The 12,972-nt window shown below is 36.0% G+C and overlaps 1 protein-coding gene across 3 annotated transcripts in view; it reads right to left on the reverse strand.

Annotated features, from left to right (window-relative positions):
- CngA (Cyclic nucleotide-gated ion channel subunit A) overlaps nt 1-12,972 on the reverse strand; it is a 726,729-nt gene that overhangs the window by 629,103 nt on the left and 84,654 nt on the right. The window lies entirely within an intron of this gene.

Below are 12,972 nucleotides of genomic sequence, written 5' to 3' on the forward strand. Positions count from 1 at the left end.
AACAGAAAAACTATATTTTATTTAGAAATGGGCAGAAATGGGCTTATTCCACGGAGGATTAAACATAAACTTACATAACACTCACAAATAAACAGAAAAAATTTTGGGGTAAAATCAATAAACCATTACATCAATCTCCCAGCAAAGCAGCTAACGCTTCCTCTTAACCTTCAGCGCTCAAGCACTTGAAATCATTCGTAAAGGAGCGATACTGAATAGAATAAAATTAGAATTAGGCCAAAGGCCAAGCGCTGGGACCTATGAGGTTATTCGGCGCTGAAACAGAAATTGATGGTAAAAGGGTTTGAAAGGTGTAACAGGAGGAAAACCTCGTAGTTGCACTATGAGAGGGTGGAAAGTAAGACGGAAGTAAGAGAATATGAACGGAGGTGCAGTAAAAAGAATGAAAGGGGTTTGGCTAGGGGCCGAAGGAACACTGTAAAGAACCTTCAGTTAAAAAGTTAAGTATACCTTAGTTTAACCAGACCACTGAGCTGATTAACAGCTCTCCTAGGGCTGGCCAGAAGGATTAGATTTATTTCACGTAGATAAGAACCAATTGGTTACCTAGCAACGGGACCTACAGCTTATTGTTGAATACGAACCACGTTATACCGAGAAATGAATTTCTGTCACCAGAAATAAATTCCTCTTATTCTTATTGGCCGGTAGGAGATTCGAACGTACGGCCAACAGAGTGCTAGCTGAGAACGGAACCCACTCGCCCAATGAGGAACTAGAACCTTCAGTAATGCCTACAGTGCACCGCATGAGGTGCACTGACGGCACTGCTCCAATACGGGGAAAACAGCTCACGGTTCCTTTTAACCTTCACCACTCAAGCAGAAGAAATCATTCGCAAAAGAGGGATATTTCATAGTTGCAAGAACGCATCAACAAGATATTTACAAGTGACAGATGAGAAATCTTTACTCCAAAGGAATTCCCAATATGTATGACACATCTACGTCTTCTTGCCCCTTGCAAGGTTCTTCTTCTTCTTATTATTATTATATTATCATTATAATCTCAAAATTCTAATATACGAGCAGCTTTATTAGCTTATCTGCGCAAATTCTTATATAGTTATTTCTCTCTCAAACACACACAACACACACACACGCACACAAAATTATGGAACATGTAAAATAAAATAATTTACAAAATTATTAAATATTAGCAAATCTATTGAATATATAAAGAACAGATTTGGATTTTTTTCACAATGATCCTCTCTTCTCATTGCCTAATCAAGCAATGGAACAAATAAGGAAAGGTGGAAAACACCTAATAATTGAAAATTTTGTGAAGCTTCACGTTGCTGTCAACCAGCTCTGCTCTCCCTTTAAAAGCACATTAAGAAGACTCCTTCCAAGGTAGGAAGGAGGAGAGTTTCCAAAAATGGAAAGGAATGGAATATAGAGTTTAGGCCAAAGGCAAAGCATCGGGACCTATGAGGTCATTCAGAGCTGGAAAGGAAATTGAGAGAAGGTAGGTTTGAAAGGTGTAACAGGAGGAAACCCTCGCAGCTGAGCTATGAAATAATTGTTAGGAGAGTGTGGATAGCAAGATTGGAGTAAGATAATATGAATGGAGGTACAGTAAAGGGACTGAAAGGGGTTGCAGCTAGGGGCCGAAGGGACGCTGCAAAAAACCTTTAGTAATGCATACAGTGAACCCAGTGAGGTGCACTGACGCCACTGCCCCCTTACGAGAAATAAAAAAAAATGCATCTCTTGACAAAGGGTCGATGTAGAATGTCCAATTCCGGCTGTTTTTTTTTTTTTTTCTTTTTTAGCATGATTCTTACCTTATGATTTCAAAGGCAAAATCTTCGATTACGAAGGAAGTTGATACGACCCTACATTAAAATCTACGGAATTCACACCAGATTTTTCAGTTTTCTCATATCAATGTATAGTAATTAGCAATGTTAATCATATGTAGGTTAGGGTCATCGCACAGTCGGAAAATCAAGCTAAAAAGTGTATCAATATGAATTTCCCATGACAACTTCGTTTTATATTTTTTTATTGTATTTTTGGAGATGTCTGAAGGACACGCAAAAACACACACACACACACACACACACACTGTCTGCCGCGCCAGTTGTCATGATGAATATCATCAAAACAGTGATCAGAAATTTTCCCGTAATTAATAAGTGTAAAACATATATAAAATATCACAAATATCGCTTAAAATTATTTCAAAATGACAGATTTGCAACAATAATTTATCACAAAAATAATTATCATACAAGCTGATATACAAAATTTTCCCGTAATTATTTCGAGCAAAACATGCAAAATATCACTAAAATAGCTTAAAATAACTTTAAAATGACAGATATACAGAAATAATTTATCATTAAAATAAAATAAAAAAGACGACATTGCCAAGCACAGCAGATAGATTGAGGTCTTTTCTGTAACCACCACACTCCAACTCCATCCCATCTTATTTTTCATCTGTGGTAATGTGATATATATACATATATATATATATATATATATATATATATATATATATATATATATATATATATATATATATATATATATATATATATATATATATATATATATATATAAATATATAAATGTATATATATACATTTATATACATATATATATATATATAAATATATACATACATACATATACAGTATACTTCTTCAAGCCTGTATTTTCAAGATAAGGGGCTATTAGAACAAGTTTTGCGGGTCGTCGGCATTACCATTTCAAGTTTCGAAAGACTTTTAAAACTACTTCCATTTTTTTTTTTTTTTTTTTTTGTGGAATTTACTGAGAAGGGAAACTCTGAAGGGTAAAAGAAATCCGGGGAGAGAGAGAGAGAGAGAGAGAGAGAGAGAGAGAGAGAGAGAGAGAGAAAATGCAACTGAAGAACTCTACTGAAACAACACACCATATTTCACTACCAGATTTTAACTACGAATAACAATAATAATAAAAAAAATATAATAATAATAACATCCTTTGTTGCAGCTCAGGGCCATATACATGGAATATACAAACGCAATACACACAACCTACATACGCAAGATAACATGATAAAATAATAATCGGCGGTAGCCACACAGTTGCTGAAGAAGTAGAAAAAATAGAATTCATAATAATGGTAATGACAGTAATTATATGGGGGATATTAAAAAAAATTTTAAATGGTAACAATTGCAATAACCATGTGGCCGACGCTACATGCATGAATACTATACGTAACGTCGTCCTCTCACGCATTCTCAGTTGACAAACACACTACGATGAGAGGAAAACATTAATTTTAGGACCCTTTAGTCATATAATAGCGGTTACGCTCGGCACTCCAGTGAGGAGGGCAGGGTTGGATTCCCAAGCAAGTCAGAACGCCTCTTGATCTAAGCAGTGACTTACGCACCTGATAGTTTGTCAACCACAGTCGGGAAGAACATGGCGCTAACATTATTCCCAACATACTTGCCAAAATCCGAAAGTGTAGCAACCACTGGACAAGAATATACACACAAAAACACATACACACGCACACTATATATATATATATATATATATATATATATATATATATATATATATATATATATATATATGTTATATATATATATATATATATATATATATATATATATATATATATATATATATATATATATATATATATATATATATATATATATATATATATATATATATATATATATATATATATATATATATATTATATATATATATATATATATATATATATATATATATATATATATATATAAACACACTATACACGCACACACCCAGTGCATACATATACTCAAATCAAACAATACAGTCTTCCAGATAGGCAACAAACAATGCACGTGCATTAACGCCACCTCCCAAACAGAACGGCCAGCGACGTCCGATGACTGGAAATGCATTTAGCTACGGAACCCCCTGAATAGAATCCCCGGTGACGAATGATTGGCCCAAGCGACGGCCTTTGATTGGTTCGCGCCGTCACTTCGGGGGTGTCAGAGTGTGCTGTGTGTGTTCCTCCAGCCGAAGGAAGTCCACGACGTAGCTGGTGTATAAAGGGCTCCCCCTCCCCCCACACGTTGTGCATTATTGGCGGATTATTGGATGAAATTCACTGGCTGGCCGCCATGGCGGACGCCGGCGCGACACAATGATTCGGTAATGGATATTCATTATCGCCTAAGTTTGCGGCCGTTTTAACTGGGAAATACATAATTGGCTGTTTAGTTCTTTTAGATTCTTGCGTTTATTTTAACTGGGAAATAACTAATTGGCTGTTTAGTTCTTTTACAGTCTGTTTTAACTGGGAAATAATTAATTGGCTCTTTAGTTCTTTTACAATCTTTTGAAATGGGAAATAACTAACTGGCTGTTTAGTTCTTTTACAGTCTGTTTTAACTGGGAAATAACTAATTGGCTCTTTAGTTCTTTTACAATCTGTTTGAAATGGGAAATAACTAACTGGCTGTTTAGTTCTTTTACAGTCTGTTTTAACTGGGAAATAACTAATTGGCTGTTTATTTCTTTTATGGTCGTTTTAACTGGGAAATAATTAATTGGCTCTTTAGTTCTTTTACAATCTTTTGAAATGGGAAATAACTAACTGGCTGTTTAGTTCTTTTACAGTCTGTTTTAACTGGGAAATAACTAATTGGCTGTTTAGTTCTTTTATAGTCTGTTTTAACTGGGAAATAATTAATTGGCTCTTTAGTTCTTTTACAATATTTTGAAATGGGAAATAACTAACTGGCTGTTTAGTTCTTTTACAGTCGGTTTTAATTGGGAAATAACTAATTGGCTGTTTAGTTCTTTTACAGTCTGTTTTAACTGGAAAATAATTGTTTTACAATCTTTTGAAATGGGAAATAATTAATTGGTCTGTTTTAACTGGGAAATTATTGGTTTTTTCGTTCTTTTACAATCTGTTTGAAATGGGAAATAACTAACTGGCTGTTTAGTTCTTTTACAGTCTGTTTTAACTGGGAAATAACTAATTGCTCTTTCTTTCTTTGGAAATAACTAACTGGCTGTTTAGTTCTTTTAGTCTGTTTTAACTGGGAAATAATTAATTGGCTGTTTAGTTCTTTTATAGTCTGTTTTAACTGGGAAATTTAATTTTTTTAGTTCTTTACAATCTTTTGAAATGGGAAATAACTAACTGGCTGTTTAGTTCTTTTACAGTCTGTTTTAATTGGGAAATAACTAATTGCTGTTTAGTTCTTTTTACAGTCTGTTTTAACTGGAAAATAATTAATTCTTTTTCAATCTTTTGAAATGGGAAATAACTAACTGGCTGTTTAGTTCTTTTACAGTCTGTTTTAACTGGGAAATAACTAATTGGTCTTTCGTTTTTAACTGTTTGGGAAATAACTAACTGGCTGTTTAGTTCTTTTACAGTCTGTTTTAACTGGGAAATAACTAATTGGCTGTCTAGTTTTATTACAGTCTTTTAACTCGGAAATAGCTAACTGGCTGTTTAGTTCTTTTACAGTCTGTAACTGGGAAATAACTGGCCGCTTAGTTCTTTTACAATCTGTTTCAACTTGGAAATAACTAATTGGCTGTTTAGTTCTTTTATTACCTGTTTTAACTGGGAAATAACTAACTGGCTGTTCAAATTCATTTACATATTCATATTCATGTTAGCAAGGAAATAACTAATTGGCTGTTTAATTCTTTTAGATTTTTGCGTCTGTTTTAACTGGGAAATAACTAATCGGCTGTTTAAATTCATTTACACATTCGTATTTATTTTACTTAGGAAATAACTAATTGGCTGTTTAAATTCATTTAACCATTCGTATTTATTTTACTAAGGAAATAACTAATTGGCTGTTTAGATTCATTTACACATTCATATTCATTTTGCTATGGAAATAACTAATAGGCTGTTTAAATTCGTCTATGCATTCATATTTATTTTGCTAAGGAAATAACTAGTTAGCTGTTTAAATTCATTTACGTATTCGTATTAATTCTACTTGGGAAATAAGCAATTGGCTGTTTAGTTCAAAATTCATCTCAAAATTTATTAACTAACTACAACACTTTACACCTAATTTATCACTGAGAAATAATTCGCTGTCAAATTATGTAATCATGTTACAAATCCATGAATTACGTTAAAGTTATTTTTCTATTTTTTCCTCAGTTTATCTAACCAATTCTAAAATCAAGTAATTATTCCATGTGTATTTACATATGAATTTATATCCGCATATATGTACATTATGCACTATATGCCTTTTCCCCTTAGAAGCTGCGGGCACAGATGGTGTTCACCTTAATTTTACAGTTCTACAACTAGTTATGATAAAGGCTGAACAGGAACCAGTTATTTATTGCGAAATTAATCATCTCCACGCTTCCGGAAACGGTCCCAGTCATCCCCGTGGTATCGATCTTGGGTCTCTCAATGGTGAGACAAGGTCGTTACCCACCAGCCGCACAGTACATATGCCATATGTATGTATTTATGCATGTATGTATGTATATATATATTTATATGTGTATACTGTATGTATACACACATACTTATACACACACACATATATATACACAGTATATCTATCTAGATATATGTATATATATATATATATATATATATATATATATATATATATATATATATATATATATATATATATATATATATATATAATGTATGTATAAACATAAACATATGAAGGTACGCAAGGTAGATGGGCATGCAAACACGTTAAATCTCATATCTCGCAAACGCAGCCCGTCAACCGTAGGTATGGATCCAGGTCAAGGACGGCCCGGTCCATGGAAATGCACGAATCTATTTTCGTCAACAAACAGCAACGACATTACCTGGCCATACCGCTTATAAGTGACTGACTGGGTGATTCCATTGAGCTCTCCAGAATGAAAATGATACGTGTGGCTGTGTACTCGGGATCGTATCTATTTTGACTTGATACGTCAGTGTTTTATAATTTGGTGAGTGAGTGCTGATATAAATATGAAATAAAATGCACGTGCTTAACATAAGTAACTGCTCTTTACACAATGTGCGCGTATACGTCATTACTGTACAGAACAATAACATATCGGCGCAGTTATTTATGCACCACCATTTTATTTCATATTTGTATAAATACTCGCTGACAAAGTTACAGAACAATGAAGTATTAAGTAAAAATAGATACGATTTTATGTACACAGGCACACGTATCATTTTTATTCCGGAGGTCTCAATACACACATACACACAACATATACATATATATTTACATATGAATGAAATTTATCACATCACCGTGATTCATATACAAGCATTGAGCTACAAATGTCCTTTAATATCTAATTCGCATTACCTCGGAAATAATATATTTTCATATATGTTACACAAAGGGGAATTTTTAGTTGATAATAAGTTCGTCCTCTAGTGGGCTCGAATCACGGAAGACAAGAATTGAATTGAATATAGAATTTAGGCCAAAGGCCAAGCGCTGGGACCGATGAGGTCATTCAGGGCCGGAAGACAAGAACTCAGGACTACAGTGACGCACATTAAACCACACGGCCACCAAGGAAAGCATAAGTTGATACCGACTCCCACCTACAAATCACTGCGAACTCTGATATTTGTAATTAGAATCGATATCATATATTATATGCATATAATGTATAGCCTACGTATGTATGTGCACATTCAAAACATGAAACCCCCCACGACATGTTTTCTATCTAATTATGCTTGAAATATAGAGAAAACAAACTTGATGTGCAGAAACTTCCTTATCAAAAACTCTACGACGTCGTCCTAATGTTTACGTCTGGAAAGAATGTGACAGGCTCTGCCCAAGACCTAAAAAGATGTCTTGGGTTCTGCCGTAGGTCTATAAACAACTGCAACCTACTGAAAAGTGAGATCGAGAGTTAGTCGAGCTCACCACAAATTCTATAAAGGAACGAAAATTACTTCACACTCCCCACCTGTTGTTCACGATTTACTTTAATCATGAAGTAGCAGTTTTTTTCAATAAGTATAGCACCAGAGGTTAGGAAAACAATCGTCAATTAACTGCTGAATGAGAGTTTCATGTATATATGCATACAGATTTATATATATATATATATATATATATATATATATATGAATGTATATATATTTTCCTGTAATACTACAGTGTAATATGAATATAAGAAGGCCCATAAAACACTATTTAAACGTTGAAACCATATATTTCGGGCACTAGCTTCTGTGCCCCTGTTCACTGGTAGAATATGGACAGGTGGAAAGTTACAATGGTATATATACAAAAACATAAAGGTGTGGCCCTAGGCCTCCGATGTTATGGAGGTGGCGTTTCTTAAGGAGGAGGATGACCAATTTCCCTAGTGGTTTTTGGCCTCATTAGCTCCCGTTTGGCGATGGATCTGGCGGTCGCGTTTCTTGGGTCATCTTCTTCATGAGGGGTTTGAGGATTAAGGTGTCGATGTCATCCGATTTCCAATGTCCTCCTGACAGGTTCATATTGTTGGTTTGATTGATGATAGCAGATTCCAGCATCCTTCTTTTGTACGGACAGCTACTTTTGAAAAACAACTCCGCCCCACTCCAGTTAATGACATGCCCTGTATTTCTGATATGTAGGAAAATTCCCGAACTCTCCGAAGCGTAACGTACTGATCTTTTGTGCTCTGTTATTCTTTGCGAGAGCGATCTACCTGTCTCGCCTACGTAGATGTCCTGACAATTACTACACGGTATCTACGTAGGCGAGACAGGTAGATCGATCCCGCGACACAGATACGCATCCAGCAACTCCAGTCGACGTTACCATTTATCACTTATAAATTCCCCTTCGGTGATAATTCCCCATCGGGGATATTCCCGAGGCAGCGTGGATTTGATATTAAGCGACATTTGTAGCTTCATGATTGTATATAAATCACGGTGTGATAAAAAATGTTATATATACATATGTATATATATATATAATATATATATATATATAATACATACATATATATAATTATATATACACAAGTCCACTCACAAATACAAGTCCACTCATAAACACGTATGAAAAATAAAAAAATGAGTGAAAAACATTCAAATGGCTTCCGTACCCTGCACACGGGTGGTTGGTTTTGGTCTGAAATAAGCACTGGAAATTCATATGCCACCACAGCTGGACAGATTTTCCAGTTACCTCGCCGGTTATTCCATTACAGAATAACTGTAATTACTTCTGTAAATTATAAGTATTAATTAAGAACACTCAGAAAATGACAACACTTAATGGAAAACTTCAACATCAGTAAATTTCGTCACTGAAGCAATGTTGCAATAAATCCTTATGGAAATTCGCTGGCAATCTCGGCCCAAGCAATGTTGTTCCTCGTCCACGGGGTGAGGCAAAGGTCCCAGGAGAATTGGAGGAACATGTGGCTAATTTGTTTTCCAAACTACACAGAAATACGAAATAGTTTCCTAGGGAAACTGCTCTGCTTAGGTCAAATTTTATCAGCATTGTTGGAGATGTCTGCTAATGTTATTGGGATCTTTGTGAAAAGGAGCTCCAAAATATTCTAAATTCTAAACATTTTCAAGATACGTGATGCAGTTAATGACTTTTTATTAACAGGTCTGTATCAACGGGGCACAACGAGGCCGGAGAGACGACCAAAATCTCTTTAAGAAAGCAATGGAAGATAAAGTAATACTTGCAATACACAATACTTGTATAAACTATAGAGCATCAATCGCTGGAGTGCCGATCTCCCTGCCGAGCGTGTGATCTCGGGCGGCCATATTGAAGGGTCTCGGTCCAACTCAGTACTATATTTTATTACTATTATTATTTCTATTATATTATTATTTTCATCTTTTTTACTATTATTATTATCTTATTATTATTACTATTAATATTTTTATTTTTACTACTATCATTATTAATATGATTATTATTATTATTATTACTTGACCCAATTCCACACAAAAAAATTGCCTTACATAAACAAGTCGGCCTAAGCACTCCAACCATTGTGGTCAAGGCCTAAGCATCTGCTCTTGGATCTAAGCAATGTTTAGCATAAATGGTTCCTGTGAATTACAGGACTTCACTAAACACTATCTAAACAGTAATGTACAATCACTGAACACTAACATTCACAATACACTTACACTCACTAAACACTCACGCTTACTATACACTCACACTCAAAAACACTAAACACTCACTGAATGCTCAACACTCACTAGGCACTCACTATACACTAAATGCTCACTAAACAGTCACTAAATACTCAGTGTACACCAAAACACTCAGGAAACACTCACTTAATCCTAAACATTCATTAAACCTAAGCACTCACTATACACTTAACATTCACTAAATACTTACTATACACTAAACATTCACTAAGCACTCATTAAACCCTAAACACTCATTAAACACTACTCACTAAACACCAAATGCTCATTAAATCTTTAAACACCCATTAAATACTAAACCGTCAATGAACATTCACTAATCACTCATTAAACACTCGCAAAACTATTACACACTAAACATTCACTAAACACTAATTTTCACAAGAAATTCATTAAACATTCAATGAATACTTACTAAACATTCACTAAACACTAACATTCACTATACCCTAAACACACACTAAACATTCACTGAATACTTAAACACTAATCATTCACTAAACACTAAGCACTCATTAAACATTCAATAAACTCTAAACACTCACAAAACATTCACTAAACACTAACATTCACAAAACATTCACTGTACCCCAAACACACACTAAACATTCACTGAATACTTACGCACTAAACATTCACTAAACACTAAGCACTCATTAAACATTCACTAAACCCTGAACACTCACTAAACATTGAATGAATACTTATTCACTAAACACTAACATTCACTAAACCTTCACTAAACCCTAAACACTCACACACTAAACATTCACTGAATACTTACACACCAAACGCTAACATTCAAAGAAACCCACTAAACATTTACTGAACACTTACACACTAAACATTTACTAACATTTACTGAATACTTATGCAATAAACATTCACAAAACATTCACTAAACCCTAAACACTCACTAAACACTTACACACTAAACATTCACTGAATACTTACACACTAAACACTAACATTCAAAGACACTCACTAAACATTCACTGAATACTTACACAATATACATTCACAAAACATTCACTAAACCCTAAACACTCACTAAACATTCACTGAATACTTACATAATAAACATTCATAAAACACTCGATACACCCTAAACACTCACTAAACATTCACTGACTGCTTACAGACTAAACATTCACTAACATTCACAAAACATTCACTAAACCCTAAACTGAAAATTCACTAAACAACTGCTAATAAACATTCACTAAACACTTACTCAATAAACCCTAAACATTCGCTAAACACATACTTATTAAACATTAATGACAAAAAAAATTCACAATTGCACTAAGCCCCAGTTCTATTTGCAGGTTACCAGAACTTTAAAGATGGCCGCAAAGCTCTGCAGTGCCGCCCTGGTGGAAGACCACCGAACAATGTAGTATTGGTATAGAGATCGCAACTCCAGATATATACGCTCTATGATCCAAGTGGATCTTGCACGGATCATTCTTGTCATCACAGGGGTGGCAGTAGGGACTCTGGGAATTCCGAAGGGATCTGGGAATTCCAGAAGCTTCTTGGGCTTCCAAAGACTTCAAGACAATCTCCAGGCTCTGTAGCCTTTGGATTTCTTGCACAATACTAAAGAACAGAGTTTTATGGAGGAGAAATCGGAGACGAAAGACTTCAAAGATTTCTTTGGGGAAGCCCACGTTTTTGGAGATGAATAAGCCCACGTTCTTCAGATGAATTCCGAAGGCTTCTGGGGCTTCTAAAGGCTCCAAGACGATCTTCCGGCTCTGAAGCTTTTGGAAACGCCCACTGGATTCTCCAGAAATGATAATGGAGCTGAAGACTGTTTCAAAGGATCCTGGAGTCGTGAAGACTCCTCAAGAATACCCAGAAGTCTTCTCTCGTCGTCGGGAGATATCTATATATATCAATAAGAAGGAATCCCATAGGATTAAAGAAGAAAGTAAAGAAACTGCTCATGTGTCAGAAAAAGAACTCTAAGTAATGGTTGACGGGATGTTAAAATGATCTAAAACCTTCGGGATTAACCCTGAAGACACTTTGGAATCCTTCAGTCTCCAGCTCCTCGAAGAACGAGAGAAATGCCATTCGCGCATGCGCCAAACTCCAAAGTTTCCAGGAACAATCTCTGAGATGCTTCAAATCGTCTGGAAGCCTTCAGAGAGAGCAAGTGTCATATCTGAAAAGCTGGGTAAGAGAAAGCAAAGAGTATGGTGGAGGGAAGGGTCCGACACAGAGGCTGCTTCCTCGGAGGAAGGCAGGTATCCTGCCAGGCTGGGGAAGCGGGCCTGGAGAGGGTCCAAGTCCCTCAAGGATGGGCCCCAAAAGCCCCCAAGGATCGCCAGTCCTTTGAGGGCAGCCTTGAAGGGAAGGGTCCGACACAGAGGCTGCTTCCTCAGAGGAAGGCAGGTATGCTGTCAGGCTGGGGAAGTGGACCTGGAGAGGGCCCAAGAACTTCAAGGATGAGGCCCAAAAACTCATAAGGCTCGCCAGTCTTTTGAGGGCAGCCTAGAAGGGAAGAGTCCGACCCAGAGGCTGCTTCCTCGGAGGAAGACAGGTATCCTGCCTGGCTGGGGAAGCGGGCCTGGAGAGGGTCCAAGAACTTCAAGGATGAGGCCCAAAAGTCCCTAAGACTCGCCAGTCTATTGAGGGCAGCCTTGAAGGAAAGGGTCCGACACAGAGTCTGCTTCCTCGGAGGAAGGCAGGTATGCTGCCAGGCTGGGAAAGCGGACCTGAAAAGGGCCCAAGAACTTCAAG

Source organism: Macrobrachium rosenbergii, chromosome 26, assembly GCF_040412425.1.
Source record: "Macrobrachium rosenbergii isolate ZJJX-2024 chromosome 26, ASM4041242v1, whole genome shotgun sequence".
Lineage (NCBI taxonomy): Eukaryota > Metazoa > Arthropoda > Malacostraca > Decapoda > Palaemonidae > Macrobrachium > Macrobrachium rosenbergii.